The 16,467-nt window shown below is 47.1% G+C and overlaps 1 long non-coding RNA gene across 1 annotated transcript in view; it reads right to left on the bottom strand.

Moving 5' to 3' along the window:
- Nucleotides 1-1,234: 1,234 nt before the first annotated feature.
- Nucleotides 1,235-16,467, bottom strand: part of LOC146363628 (uncharacterized) — a 36,514-nt gene continuing 21,281 nt past the window's right edge. Inside the window, exon 2 of the long non-coding RNA XR_014799181.1 lies at nucleotides 1,235-11,334. This is a non-coding gene — a long non-coding RNA (uncharacterized LOC146363628). The remainder of the gene's footprint in view (nucleotides 11,335-16,467) is intronic.

Genomic DNA, 16,467 nt, shown 5'->3' with positions numbered 1-16,467 from the left:
TGGCGGTGCGGCGGGCAGACGATGACATCACAGAGGTCGTGTCAGAGAGAAGGAGGAGTTCAGCGCGTTTGCTTCTTTATCAGTGGATACTGGGTGTAGTTCACTGGTTTGTTGGGCACGCTGTAGCATGCTGTACTCTGTCATCCACCCGTCGACCATCTGTCAGCCTCCATGCATGATGACTCACACACACACATGCAGATTATGGAAATACAGGCTAATATTAGCTCTCCATATGAGCGTCCACAGGGCGATGATGAAGCAGCATCTTCTTCCTCCAGTCGCTCTGTTTGTCCTGCAGGTGTTAAACTGAGACGTGTCAGTGAAACCCAAGCAGTCGGTGAGGAGGGATCACAAACACAAAACAACTGAACAACGCGTCACGTTTGTGTTCTGAAAACACACGAAGCCGTCTCCATTGATTATCTAATAAGTCTGTGTGTGGCGCTCTTTACTTTGACAGTTATAAAGAAGGAAACAATCGACTGTGTCGACACAGTGAGTGAAAACTGAGGAACTGAACAGGAGCTCATCATTAAAGCGCCGCCAGCTGCTAACAGCGACACCAACAACCGATCCGGTGCAGTGTTAGTTTAATATTAACCGCGGTACATTGGTTCTGCTGTCCTCGATCGGCTGATGGGGTTTTTATTTATTTATGGCCACATGTCAAAGTCCAACCCTTCATTTTAATCAGGAACACCTTTCATCTCATTTATATCTGCAGACTTTGTGGGTATAATGTGAACGTGTGGTTGCTTTTAGGGAACATGTTGAATAGTTTCACTGCTGCTGGTGATGAAGGGAGCTCGTCTGTAGGAGGACGGTTCTCCCTCTGACTTTGTGACGTGCTTCATTTGAAGGTAGCACGATGTTCATGCTTTTTAACTCCTGGAGGCTCCTTCAGTCTTAAAAGCTCATGGGGACGGGTCACCTACGTCCACAGTAAACCACCATCACTCAACAGAACCGGTGACACCAAATATAAGTCACCTATCATTTTTGAGGTCCCTGGGCAGGTGATTCAGCTGCCGCTCGTACCTTGACCTTAACGACTCACATGACAACAGACCGGGCCAATGACTGGACAAAGAGTCCACCATCAGCCCTTAGACCCAGAGAAGCCTGTTGGATGAGAGGGAAGTACTTACACCCTGAGAGCGAGGGCTCCTGCATCTGGATCCCAGCTGCAACATTTAAGCAAAAACAAGCCAAAGAAAGAGAAGGAAATCAGTTTAGGTCCAATAGTTTTATTTCTTTACAAAACGAGAGCGCAGACTCGTGAAGAGCTCAGACAGAAGGCAGAAAGATTAGTCTACACTTCACTTTAGTCACAACAACTTTCAGCCACGTAGAAAATATAGAGGAGCTCTGTTCACGCACTGAAACACACCATCAGCACGTCACCTGCACCGTAAAAAAATAAGAGCAGATAAAAACACAGCTGAGAGACAAAAGTTTAAGCTTCACTGTGCTGCGCGGTCAAAGACGCAGAAACGTCTTTGTGTCATTTGTGTTTACACTGAAACAGGAAATGTTTTATTTTGAAAATCATGTACCATTAAATCAAAACTACATAGCGAAGCATTCAATCTCACCGCCCTGCATGAAATAATCAGATTTCTGCTGTTTTCATTGACATGACCAGATTCAGTAACGCTGAGGTCAAAATGACCCAAAATATTCATTTTTCTCACAAAATAAACAAAAGAACTGTTAAAGAAACATGCGCTCGTTCTTTTTATTTAAGTTACTGTGCTGTGAGCAGTGACAGTTTCTAACTTCGTGTTTGTAGCAGGTATGACTGTGCAAAGACAATAAAGAGTTATCTTCTCCAAAATGCAAACAGTTTTGATCAGAAATTGTCCATTTGTGTCGGTTGTGTTTCAGCTCCTCCCACCGTACGGTGACACAAACAACCCCCACCCATCTGCATCGTACTCACAACCCGCTGCACCCTAAAGACCGTCAACATCAACACGACCGCCGTCACCAAAGAGCGTTTCAGGAGCCTCACCCCAGAAACTGCCTGCCAACCTCAGACTGCGTCATTTAACTCAGGCGGGAAGACTTCAAGAAGGCGGGTCTTCAGAGGCCTCGTCGCCTGACTGCTATAACCCCATCAGACTACGCTCTCTGAGCAAAAATTGGATAACATCTTGGAGAAGCTCACGGCTCTCCAACGGGAGATTGAGAGACCAGTGGCAGACATTTAGATCGACTGTGAAATTGACACGCAGTTGTTCACACTAAAGGAAACCACCATCATTTCATGCGGCTACCATATCGGCGCCAGCTGTGGTCTCAAGGCTGGAGCTGAACGTAACAAATTCTCACCCTGATAACAGACGTGTCCAGGCTGTTCCTTCCCATCCTACGCACCCCCATCCTGGATTCAAACGCCTTCGAACGCTTATCCGCGGCTACTACGGCTCACCTCTCACCCCCTTACCCACCCTCGCTGCTTGTCATGTGTTTATGGTGTTGTGTTGTGAGATGGTTATGCTCTCTGTGCAGAGGAGGGTTGCTGACCAGTATGAGTAGAGGTCTTTTTTCCCTCCTCCACTTCCCATTGTCAGGAACCACTTCCCCTCACCATAACCACCAACAGTCACTGATAAGTGATTTAGTTTTGGACCCGTATCCAGAAGCAGCCGTCACCAAAGTGACTCTCCCTCCGTACCACAGTCCTCCACACGCCCGTCAAACCGATGGTCTCGGTCACCCAGTGTCACGTCACAGTGACAAAGTAAACCTTTCCCCCAAATATCTGATGTTTTGTTGCTGTGTGGACGGAGGGAAGCACCCACAGATCCAACGAAACACCGAGCTCATGTTCACAGCTGCCCAAAACGTGATGGAGCTTTGTTTGAAATCAGCGAACCTCAGACGAGCGAACGGTGCCAGATTCATACAGCAGGTTTCTGCACGTGTGTGCACGTGTGTGTGTGTTTTTAACTCTGGTAAATTGTTCCTTTTCCCAGTTTTCATGTCCCAACATGTAAAAACAGCAGAAATGATTTTCAGACTTTGACGACTCGTTTGTTTCCGAGTGCAGAGAGAACAAAAGCAGCTCACGTGTCCATGAAGCGCCAAGTTTTTATCAAAACTAAGAACTTTGCATTAATAAAACACAACATTCATGTCCAGACTGAGAAACAATCACCTGTTTGTTGGACTTTAAAAGGTTCACGCTGTCACCAGGTAAAGGAACACTGCAGAGAGAAGGACACGTGATGCGTACATCTACACGCCAGCGATCGCTCAGCTGTTTCTGTGACACGTTTTCAAAGCCACGACACAGAGCATAGAAAACATCATTTGTTGTGAAAGATTTAAAAACTGCATTTAAAAGGAGAGACTTCACAGTTTCAGGGCATTTCCACAGGAGCTGCATAAAGGAAAAATCCACCATGCTTCCTGCGTGGGTCCTTAGGCCACTCTACAGTGAGTCCGTCCCACTGTGGTGGTTCAGTCGTTTGTGTTTCTGTTCAACGCTCCTGCCTCTTTGGCACAAGTCGTGTTTTTTCCTCTCTGTGGTTGTTTCACTCAAACTCTCACAGTGACAACCATTCACCACCTCTGGACCTCGTCACGTTCTTCACGTTAAGACAAGGTGCTGCAGAATTTCAGAGGCTCTAACTGGTTAAAATGAACTATATGTATGCATCATTTATATAGTTCAGCAGCTCCGTCAGCTTCCACCAGTATGAGGTTGAAGTCCTCAACAGTTTCCCCTGAAACGCAGCGATGAGCCGCTCACAGGAGCACCACGATCCACACACCGAGTTTTGGGGATGGTTTGAACATAATGGCGGTCTGCTACTGAGAGTCCGCCACGTGGCCGTAACAACAAACATCTCTGATTGTTGTAATTAAGCATCCAGTGGGCGGGAAAGGCGAGCCAGGTGCTGGGCGGCTGTTTATGGGCTGTCCACCTGGAGGAACCTAACAAAGCTAACCCAACTAAGTAACACGAGCAGGTTCTGCGTTTGCAGACGTTTTCTGTCGCTACACGGCTCTAATGTGAGTGAGCAACGATGCTTTCACTTCTCTCGCTCAGGTTAAGGAGTCGAGCGAGTTCTTGTCTCATCGCTTCATCGCTGGATTGGTGCATCCTACATATAACCTGTAATACATTCGTATGACTGCAGCATACATGTTCTGATCGGACGCGCAGTAATACTGTGAATATTACTCGACTTAATCCAGCAGAACTAAGAATCTGAAATTCAGGTTGATCATCGTTCTGATGCTGCAAAGCTGAACCGACACGCTTTGCAAATGTACGACTAGAAATGTGTATTTTCACAACATCTGAGTGGTTTTCTGTCTCTTTGCAGCTTTTTTGTCTGTTTCTGGTCATTTCACGTCACTCCCACAGACAGTGGTCTTATTTTTGCCCCCCTCCCAGTGCTCAGTGCACCCACCCAGGACTCTGGGTGGATTTTCCCTTTAAATACAGCATGAACAAACAAAGAGTTTGGGTGAAGCAGCAGCTCGAGGGCAAAGATGAGCTCAGACGCCGCTGCTTTCCCAAAGTCTGAAACACAGAAAGAAAGACACGACAGTAGAACAGACGTCCCGACTCCCTTAAAGGGTAGAAAACAGCAGCGACAGAGCTGCTGGAGTTTCTAATCCTATGTAAACAGACTTGGTGTAAGGCAAGGAGGAAGAGGAGGATACAGTTAGAGAGAGACGAGGGAGAGGAGGAGGAAGAGCAGATGATTGAAAACGATTAAAGGGCTCAGACAGTCAGACGAGTTCTTTTCGACCAAATAAAGAAAACCAACGGCTCTGCGAAAGTACGGAGGCTCAGGGGCGCCATTTTCAGTCCATCATCAGTGTTTTTAAACTGGAATTTATTTTCCTTTGTTTACATAGGAAAATCCTGCTTTGAATAATTATTTCCTAGAAGTGGATCATCACAAAGTTTAAGATGTTTTTATTGTGTAAAATCAACACACAATGTTTAGATCAATAATTCAACGTTTTTGTGACTTTACGTTACAAAAATGCAAAATGCATGTTTCATTTGAAAGCTGTTGAATTTTTGATTAAAACATTAAAAAAGAAAAAACTGGCTCACTCAGTTCATGACTGAAGCTGTGATTCTATATGAAACATAAATCGTATTTATAAAGCAAAGTTTCGTCTACGATTAAGAAATATGAGACTTCCTGATATAAAAATACAGTTTTGAGGGAACGTGCTTTAATGTTATGCTCGAACATTTATTAACACAACGACACACTGTAAATAAAACGGCACAAAACAGATTAGCTGTTCATCAGCTGTAAGTTTGATCAGTTTCAGGGCGAAGCCGCGCACACTGAGATTTTACTTTGAAGGTTTTCATAAAAAGGAAGAACAAACTACATCTGGATCATTTTGTTTGTCAGTGTTACAAAAATAAAAGCTTTCTTCCTGTAACAGGATGTCACGTTTCAGTCATTTATTTTGAAGGTTTATCAGATTGTGGATAAATAGGTCGTGTCCAAATTCATGGGCTGCTTCCTCCTGAGGCCGCATTTGTAGGCCGTCACAGCGACGCGCCGAAGGCTGTCCAAATTCGTAGACTCCTCCGAATGCGGCCGACAAATGCGTCCTCCTTTTCCCCGAATTTGAAGGATGGGTCGGGTGTGTCCTTCGTGACCTACCATATCCCAGAATTCATAGCGCGGCCCAGCCAAACTCCAGTTTCCAACAATGGCGGCAGCTACTAAGTTTTAAAATTACTCATACTAATCTTTCTGGGTCACAAAATAAACTTTTAACATATTTTCAGGCGAGAACGTGGCTGTGTAAACATCAAATATCTGCTCGGTTTATCAAGATATCGCATATTTGCAAAAGTGCTTCGACGTTTTCGGAGACGTCTGCTACCCACCAGCTCGATAGCTAGCCGGGAGCTCGAGGGTCACTGATGCGGCCGAGAACGGCACAACTCCCGGCACATCATTTTCAGATCACCGCCGTCTTTCGCTGCTCGGGTTAAACGTGACAACCTAAAAATGTTATTGTTGGGCTTTTTTCAGTGTTTGATTTGTTTGTGAGTCAATCGGTTTGCCTGAGATTAAAGTTATTAGATTAGATTAGATAAAATAAAACTTTATTAATCCCCCGGGTGGTTTTCACACAGCTGAATAAACGTCAAACAGAAAACTGATTAAACAGAAGTGTGAGACGGTCGAGAGTTTACGCCAGTGTCCTGTTATATTTTAGATAGCAAGGAGCAGACGGCCGAGTTTATTAAACTCCACCCACACAGCGGTGACGCTAATCTGAAGGCGAGACCGTCACATTCCACAGCCGTTTACTTCCGGCCCACCCGACCTTCTGAAGACCCGGCCCACGTAGACTCAGGGGGATGCAGCCCATTTGGACACGACCATAGTGAACTGGATACTTTGGCCCACCGTCAGCTCATTATCACTCTTCCTGTATTTGGCTCTCAGGTTCGGCTGCACGAATGACGACACTTCCTGCCTGCTGTGTTTATCCACGGAGGCTTAATGAACGTCTCACTGCCTCCCTCGTCTCTGACTCTCGCTGCTCTCCCTGGACTCAGCCACAGGGTCTTTGTCGTGTCTACATAAAAAGAAAGAAGGGAATAACGGTAATAACTGAAGCCGTCAGTGTAATCCTGGGAGTTTAGCTGCTGTTTGAGCTCCACCTGCGGATGGAGAGCTGCAGGGAAAACGAGCTGGCTTCACTCCCATTTAGCAAATAAGACATAAACTACACAGGATTACCTCGGCTGTGCAAATGGCTCCACATTTGTGAGGAAACGAGCCTGAGTAGGACAGCCCCCCCTCAGACTGCATATCACTCGTGTTTGGAGCCTCTGGTACTCCACACATCACTGCATAATAATGTGGAGCCACTCAGAGAGCACACAAATCCCCACGGACAGAACAAAAAGTGTGTCCACGTCTCTGTCCCCACAGTGCAGGTGTATGAGACTGCGTGCGTGCACACCTGTCCACGGCTTTAAAGCACATCTGCACAGATGTGCCTCCTGCAGCAGCTGACAGTAGCGTCATGAGAGTCTGAGAGACAGAGCGACTTACTCACACTTCTTTTACTCCGTTATCGCAGTTTTTCTTCTTTATAAGCTTTAGCAACATGTGCTTCACCTGCAAACTGACTGATGGAGGCAGGACGGACGGGAGGGGTGGAGCTTAGTTTGGCAGTGAGTCGCTGTGTGTGTTACAGGAAGTGCACGTGCACAGACTGTATATGATATATTGTCACAGGTGTGCCTCGTGACAGGCAGCCGAGACATTTTGTGACACTGTGCGAAGAAAAGCAGAGATTAGAAATGTGTTTGTGAACTATTTGGAGTAATATACTCAGTAATGCACTCATTTACTGCTGAGCGTGTGTTCTTACATGTGTTGAGTGTGACACACAGTGACCTGTAAACTCTACAGAGACACAGAGAGTGTGATTATTATTATTGAAAGTAGTGTGAAAGAAAAGGACTTATGGAGGTCACGGTAAAAGAAGGACTTCCTGTTAAACAAACGACAGCAGGAAACTTTCCAGCGTCCCTGTGAGGAAAATGTTTGAAGCCTCAAACAGGAAACGGGTTTGTTTGTCGTCACGTTGGTGTTTCGCTGTTTGAGTCGTGATACAGACGAATATATGACCTGAGTCATAATTCATATTTGAATTATAACAATAATATTAATGTTACATAGTAAAAAAGCCCAAGTTTAACCTATGAGATCAGATTTTCTTCAGATAATACATCTTTATGCTCAATTTAAAAACAATCTGGGAATTTTAAGTTGATCAAATTATGAAAATCTGCTGAAATGTAGGACTGAAGTCATTCTTTTATTTTTAACTATAAAAATCTAACATTTCAGGACCAGAGTGCTGAAGCCCAAATATGAATTTTTATTTATTTTAAATGGAGTCTGAAGCCCGTTTGGAGCTGTTGGACACGGACGTGTCCATGACAGTCAGCGTGACTGGAGCAGCAGAGCGAACGAGCTCTTCAGTGATGCTCACTCATGTGCTGAAGAAATCAAAACTGCTGTCCGTGATGTGACGGAGGGCTTTGCTGGGACTGGAGCGAGCCCCAAAACTTTAAAAATGAATGAAAAAGAAAATCCAAAGATCTCAGATCCACGACCCCGCTGTGCTTCGATGAGAAGAGGCCTCCCTCTGCTGCACAGGGACAACAATCACCCGTTTCGCTTTCTGCTTCTCCTTCAGGGTCCCCCCGGCAGCAGCACCCCCCCAAAGTGCCTCAGAGACTTTTAGAGTTTCACAGAAAGAAAGAGGGAGGAATACTGGGAGGCAGATCCACGGAGGCACAGGAAACGGGTCGGGAAACCCCGTAAGTCCCAGTCCGAGGATCACAAACATCTTCAGGGACGCCTGACTGCTCACTGGGTTGGAGTTGGCTGTCGATGCCGTCTGTTTCGCGTTGCCATCCACACCTCAGCTGACCTGCATGATGAAAACCCGGAGAGGGGAGGCCTTTCATTTTCACCGGCTTCAAACTGTTTGTCTGCTCGAGGGGATTTTTCAGCTCACAGGTTTGACAGCAGACCTCCGACCACGAGGAAGCCCTTTACAGCAGAGCTTCTGCAGGCGGCCCGAAGAAAAAGCAAAAACACATCAGTGCAGAGCCTCTGCTGTGGGAAGAGGTCTCCTCCACAGCTGTTCTCTCTGCTCCCATCAAACTGCAGGAAAAGCTGCACCGAACATTTAGTGCAGCAACGGAAATTAAAGAAACGCTTATTTTCTCTCATTACAGCACGATGAGCCTCGAAGTCCCTCAGGTACTAAAGCTGCTCCAAAGCAGCAGGTCTGGTCAGGAGAGCAGCGCTGCACTGTGACGCACGACAAGCTCGTCCATAAGTGTGTCACCAGGTCTGCTTCTGATAAGAAACCATTAAATCCATTAAGTCCTCCAGTTTTGAGACTAGCAGACTGTCGTGTGGCAGAACTTTGATTCTCTGCCTGAAAACAGGCTGGAACACGTTTATGGAGAGGAAATGGAGACATGGTCGTGCTTCCAGAAACAAAAACAAAAAGCACAACAGACAAAAACTCAAAGTCTTTAAAGGGTTAACCTTCGAGGACAGTGGGCTTCACCTAACATGACTTCCTTCTTGCCTCGATGGTTTCAGCCACTTTATGGAAAGTCTGCATCTCCAAATAGACGCAGAGTTTGATGGATTCAGGTTCATTAAGCACACTAAACTGATCATATAGAAGAATTTACAGCAGTTATTTCTCATCCTGTGTTTTAGATGGGAGACTTTTCTTCATCCCACTTGGCAGTGTGGTAAAGTGTTTGGCAGAGTGTCTGAACTGAGATTTATGAAGGTAAACAGTGAACCATGATCTGCTGCGATTGGAAGGCAGGCAGAACATTCATGCTTCCAGCACAAAAACCTCAACCTGCTATATTTACTGAAATGTGAATTCATGTGATCTAACATGTTGGATTAAACCCATTCATCATATTTGGAACTGAATATAATCACCACACCTTCCAAACGGGAACATTTGACCCAGGTATTCTGGCAGTAAAGTGTCTCAAATATACAAACTTTTTACGAGACTGGCTGAACCCAAACTGCCGTCACGGCCCTGGATGGGTCACGATGACCTGCTGACTGTTCAGATGTTCAAAGGGTAAGCTGTGGTGTGCTCTGGACCTCTGGCAGAGAGGAGCACGGTCATCGTTCAGTGTGATCGCTAACTGAACCTGTTAAAGTCCATAAAAGATGAGTCCGTGTCAGCACTTCCAGAAACGTCGCAATGAAGCACATTGGCTGCGCTCCTCTGGGATGGCTGAAGGTGTGAGAGCAGTCTTCATCATTCCGGTTCTTCTTTCCTGTGATTGGATGCAGAGACTGAGGTCAGACCCACCTGTGGATGTGATCTCAGCACCGGCTGTGGCGGACAGTCGGCTTCGGGCCAGACTGGTGAAACAGCAGCTGAGGGTCGTTTGTTTTCTGTGTTTTGGCTGCAGACATCACCGGTTACTAAGCAACAGCCCGGCAGGAGGACGATGGAGAGATGTTAGAAACATCTCAGCTCTGCAGACTCATCAGCAGAGCCTCCTCCTCCAAATAAGGCTGCGTGTCCTCAGTGAGCTTCAGCAGCTGTCAGAGTAAGTTCTTTGAGTCTGAGTCAATAAAAGTTCAGAAAGAGAACAAAAAGTAAAAGAAAAACCAAAAAGACTGTCTTCTCCATGAGAGACGGCAGCCCTGACACGCTGCCCGGCAGGCAGCTCGCTGCTTGTAGAAATGCGTCACCTGCAACACTCGGCGTGCAGGGATTTCTAAACGTTGATGGCTTCTGAGCAAAAATGGCACCTGCACATCTCAAACCAATCAGAACTCCAAACGTGCAAATTGATCTGCATGACTGATGAGCTGTTTGTCCATATCTGAGGACTTTGCATGTCTTCATTACTTTCACACATTTCCAATTACACTGATTGATTTGAGACAAATGCAGATTTTTACCCAGATGTGCTGCCTGCCGGGCAGACTGAGGCGACAATCAGACCGGAAGCTATAGAAACACAGAGTGCACGTTTCCCTTTCCCACCTGCCACAGTTCATATATAACAACAACACCAGGTAAGAGGCCTAACATCAGACTAAAGTGGCTGTGGAAGCAAACCACAGCTGCTCACATCGTCAAAGTTATTCAACGATTTGGAAAGTCGTGTTTTTATTAAACTTGGAGCTCACCTTTTCTGCTCGAACTTTTCACCAACTTTCTGTAGAATAAATAAACTTTATACACGGCCTGGTTTTGCTGATTTAGCAGCCAACAAAGTGTCACAGAGGCATATTTAACCCTGTGGCCTGTCGGTCTGGTTTCTCTCCGCCTTGTGGGAAAATGTGCACCTGTGTTTGTGCTTCGCCTTCTTAGCGTGATCGTCGCCTCAGTTTAACTGTCGTTTGTCAGGGTTGCTGCCTCTCAGGCTGCCTGTCAGGAAATCCGATAATCAAAGGTGTCCTTCTCCATGTAGTCGGTCCAGGTGGAGGAGGGCATGCTCCGATACGGGTCCAGGAGGATACGGAAACAACGGACGATCAGGAGGCCCAAGAAGATGAAGAGGATGAGGACGAAAACGAAGGCCGCCCTTTGCTCGAGTGTGAGGAAGGCGGCTGAAGCTGAGGACGAAGACGATGAGGAGAAGTCTGATTCCGAAGCAGAGAAGGTGCTGCTGTAGAGGTCGTCTGCCATGTTGGGATGAGAAATGTTTGGTGGCTTCAGAAGCTGATTCTCCTTCTCAGTCCAGAGGAGATGATCATCTTTGAGTCACGAGGTCAGCGTCTGAAATGCCTGCAGAGATAAACAGCAGAAACAGGAATGTGAAGAACACTAACCTCTTATTATTCTACCCTGTAGCTTCAGAGAGAAGGTTAAGTTACAACGACAATAACCAACCCCGTCGACGACACCGGGCTGTGCACTGAAACACAGCATCATCTGCATAGCTGCAGAAATGACCTGAAATCCTAAAACAGGAGCAAGAATGAACCCTGCAGCTCACCACGTACACAGAAAGGGTCAGGAACATTCATTGGTGCTTTCTGGGAGCATGTGCGCTGTGATGTTTTGTAACCTGCGATGGACAGAAGTGTTTCCAAGAGTCTCTTTGTCCTCATAAAGCCGAGCTGTGAACGTCTCTGTAAGTTCAGTGTTTCCTCCTGCTGTTGTTCTCCTGCCAGCAGTCTGTGGGCGGGTCTGTGGGCGTCGTTCTTTTGAAACACTGCTTCTGGAAACAAGCTCCTCATTTGCTTCCCACATGCAGATTAAAGCTGAGCTCAACAGGCTTCAAATGTTGCTGCGTTTTCCTCCTCTCTGCATCCAAAACCTGAAAGTCAAACAGTGCTGGACTGAACCTCTGCTACTCGCATCTCCTCCACAGGCCACAAACCAGATGAACATCAGTCCTCGTCCAAACAGCATGGATATGAAGCATGCACACTGAGTGCTAATTGGAGAGAAGGAGGCTATCAAAGTGGTTTTCCAGACCTCCTAATTTAGAGTAAAAAGAGTTCACAGAAATAGTTTGAAGATGAAGCTCGGGATGTGTGCAAATGGTTCTGATGCATATTTAACGAACCCTAAACCTCCAACACGGCCTTTTCCTCCCCTGTCCAATAAAGAAACAGATTACCATCAAACGACATCTACCAACGTTTGCATGCCAGGAACCTTAGAGGTGTGTTGTTGAGGACTGATGTCTCTGTCCTGCCATCCTTGTCAGCCTCTCGAACCACCTCAGGCAGCTCTGGTTCACAAATGGCTGCCAGCGCTACCCCTTGGGGAGCAGGATGATTGGGTGTGTCAGCTCCAGGTCACTAACCCTACACTGCATCACATCTTCCAGGTGCAGCTGGTAGCTTGTTGGCTCTTTGAACTTCAGGCATCCTGCTATCAAACTGAGGCCTGGCCTGCAAATCCACACAGTCACAGCAATCTGACAGCAGAAGGATGAGGATTATGAATGAGTTTAACCACGCTTTGGATGTCATGTCAGAAGACTAGAAGAATGGCGCTGGTATAACCTCATGTTATACTGCACCACTGAGAAAGCTGCAAAGTAAATATGCATGCATGCATGTCAGCACCTGCACCTCAGCTGTCAGCATCCGTGCCGTTTAAACACACCTGTGGCATGGTTTAAAAACTCGCGGGTTGGCACATTCACAACATTTTCACAAAACTTGACCTCTGACCTTGATTTGAACGCATCCAAGCTCTATATCGCCTTGTTCTCAAAGGTGGGTGTCCACGGCCACCTGACACCCACTCGCCGCCTGGCAGGTTGATGACTAGGGATGGGTACCGGTATCCGGTGCCATGATGGCACCGGTTCTGACATAAACGGTAGTAACCAGACCAAAAAGCAGCGCACATTTCGGTGCTTTATTTTTCCTGAGCTGTGATACACTTTGGATTCCAGCCAATCATTTTACGTTTCCGAGGATAGTAGGCGGGTCCAGGTACGTACGTTCTTTTAGAGCAGAGCTACAGATTAAAAACGCCCAAGGCGGAGCGGTCAAAGTCTGGCTGTACTTCACAGCAAAAGATGCAAACTCAGCAGCCTGCAACAAGTGCTTTAAGCTGATACTGTGCAAAGGAGGTAACACCTCGAATCTGATGAAACACCTGGCGACGCATAGCGTTTTTTTTAAAGCCGAGAAATGCACCGTATTTGATAGCTTGCTGCGAGACCTCACACCGTGCACATCTACTGCGGGTGTGGTGCCTGTTATCAGACCCGGAGTTAGCAACATCCCCCAAGAACCCGAAGAGGAGAGTCCTGGCCCCTAGCCCTGCCAGTGTAGCAGAAATGATGAGGATGATGATGCAGCAGCAGCCGCTCTTCTCTGCGTGAGTAGCTTAATGTTGTTCGTGTGTAATTTACGTTGAGTAGGCTAACCACGTTATTACATTAATGCATGTGAGGTGAACTAGCAAACATCATCATAGCTACATGCGGCTGTCTTCTTGTTTGATGGCAGATGCTCCCTTCACCCTGGCCAAAAAGGCTAAAATGACCAAAGAAAAAGTGGAAAACAGCTAAACATGAGAGGTTTTTGGACAAAGTTTGTGTTTTTTCCATTGTTTAAGCACTGCTTCCAGCCAAGAGTGATACCATATATGCCCCATAGCTGCAGAAAAGGCTAACATTGTTATCTTTTTACAAAAAAACAGCTGAACATGAGAGGTTTTTGGACAAAGTTTGTGTTCTCCATTCTTTAAGCACCGGTTTGAGCACCGTTTAAGCACCGGCACCGTTTCAAAAGTACCGGTTTGGCACCGGTATCGGATAAAACCTAAACGATACCCATCCCTATTGATGACAATCAAGTTCAACACTAAAAGCACAAGCTTCCACGTGTAGGGATAAACCCTAATTTCCTTCGGGATTAATAAAGTATTCTGATTCTGATTCAGTCCTCGTCCTGAAGTCAGGATTTCTAAGCAGCGTGGAAAATGCCCGGCGGCTTTCCGCTCAGCTGGAACATGACGCGGGTCAGAGAGCCCGGACGGGTGTCTTCATGGCTCATTGTAGTTCCACTAAAGCTGTTTTCCTCCTTTACAGACTTTGTAGGGTGGACAGGATCACACACTTTGTTAAATGGCTTGTTAATGAGATTGTATTAGTGGTTTAGCTTTGGGGCTCGTCCTTGGATGGTTCACCTGCAGACTGTGTTATAAGCACTCTGAACAGCATGCATCCGTCGGTGAGTGTACTCACTGATGTAAAACCTTTCAAAACATCGCTTTGCATCGTGTCGTGATGGCGAGTGTGATCAGTTTCAACGAGGCGAGGGCAGGACGCCCCTGGAGGGTTTGCTGATGGTGCACAGCTAAACTTTCTCCTCCTTCCCTCTTTAATATTTCACCGCTGGCCGTCTCCTCCTTCATTCTCATTCAGTTCAGCTTCACTTTCTGAACTTCTGCAGGAAAAGAAAGCGAGGTGTGGACTTTTTGAGAACATGGAATCAGTCCTTTAAAGCTGATTTCCATCATGTGGATGCTATTTACAGTTTTATTAGAGGCCACGTTGAGCTGATTCATCACTGTGGAGGTGAAAGCACACACAGCAGCATGCTCTGCTTTATAATGCAGGAGTCCCTGAAGGCTGCAGCTGTGGCTCTGAAAATGCGTGAAAACCTAAAATAAGTAATCAGATTTGATGGAGCAAATCATGCTGACCTCAGAGGTGTCACTCTCACTCAGAGCGCCATCAGCGTGAAGCCTTTGAACAGCCGTCACCGTAAAGATCAAAGGAATGTCGGAAAGTTCTCGGACAAGTTTGAACTGGGTGGAGGTCAGAGCTCACTGTGCTGGTTCATATCGTAACGGCGAGCAGCCCGCGTGCTTCCTACACATGAAGTTCATGACAGTCACGGTGCCACTCCACAGCTGAGTCGGGGGATCGGATGGTCGGGGGTTTGAATCCACTGAACGGCTACCCCGAGGTAGGTACCTTCCCAACACACTGCTCCCTGGGCGCCGGATTGGTGGCTGCCCACTGCGTCACAGAGTGAATGGATTAAATGCAGAGGACTGATTTCCCTGCGGGGATCAATACAGTAAACATGACATACGGTCCCGTTAACCACAGACTAACCAGAGAGGCTTATTCTCTGCTGAGAGCTCAGAACAAAGCTTGGGAGATGCTGCAGCTCATAGTCCAAGCGAGGAAGAAGCTGTCACGGGGGTCAGGTCTCTGGCAGGGCTTTCAACGCCTCACTGACTACAAGCCCCTCCCCCGACGCTCTCTACCAGATAAACTGAACAACTTCTATGCGTGGTTTGAGGTTAACAACACCACCCAGGCACAAATGCTTCCACTGCCACCGGGACACCTGAGAGGAGAAAGGCCAGCATCAACCCACACAAGGCGGCAGGACCAGATAAGATTCACGAGCTTTAAAGACCTGTGCAGAACACTTCAGCACATCAGGCAGCCGTGCCGTGACTCAAGAGCGCCATCATAACTCCAGTGTCAAAGAAAGCAAACCCAGTTCGGCCCGTGGCCCTCACACCAGTTGTGAGCTAATGCTTTGAGCGGCTGGTTTTGAAGCACATCAGGCAGTCGTGCTGATGCAGCTTGACAGAGATGGTGACCGATTTCAGGAGGTTAGGCAAAGATCACCACACTGACCTCACCATAGATGGTGCTGCTGTGGAGAGGGTCAGCGGTGTTCCTGGGTGGGCACCTAGCTGACGGCCCATCCTTCTCCACCAGCAGACCAGCATCAAAAAGGCACAAAGCATCTCCAGCCCCTCAGGAGACTCAGGACCCCCGACACCTCGCCCCACAGAAAACATCCTGGCGCTAAGCTTCACAGCTGGTTTGGCAGCTGGAACAACAGGCTTGTTAGGACTGCCAGTAGGATAGCTGGTGTCCCTCTCCCATCCCTGGAAGCAGTCTCCATCATCGGAGACCCCCCCCCCCCCCCCCCCCACCATGGCCTGTTCTCCCTCCTGCCATCTGGTGACAGGTAGAGCAGCTGCAGGAGCAGCAGGATGCTGGAAGGGTTCTTCACACCAGCTGTGAGGCTGATACAGGACTGTGATCCCCCCCCATCCATGCAGCCACACTGTAAGACCCACAAACAGACTGTGACACCTCCCATATACACACAGAGAAACAACACACTCCTCACACACTCAGCCTCTGTGTGAGGACTGCTGTAGCTGAGTGTGACTGCTTACACCTGAGTTTGCTCTTCTTATCCTTATTTTAGGTATTTGTTATACTGATTATTGATTATTATAGACGCTGGTGAGAAACAGCATTTCGTTTCAGTTTTTCTGTTAAAAAACACGCAGTAAATGTGGCTCATAGAGTCTGAACATGAACCCGGAGCCAACATCCGATCGAATCGGACGTATTATTGATCAGAAAACGTCGTCAGAAACAGCAAAAGTTTGGATCACAGAGTT

The sequence above is a fragment of the Perissodus microlepis genome, chromosome 22 (assembly GCF_051167445.1).
Source record: "Perissodus microlepis isolate ML-2025 ecotype Zambia chromosome 22, ASM5116744v1, whole genome shotgun sequence".
NCBI lineage: Eukaryota > Metazoa > Chordata > Actinopteri > Cichliformes > Cichlidae > Perissodus > Perissodus microlepis.
This window is presented reverse-complemented; position numbering and strand designations above follow the sequence as displayed.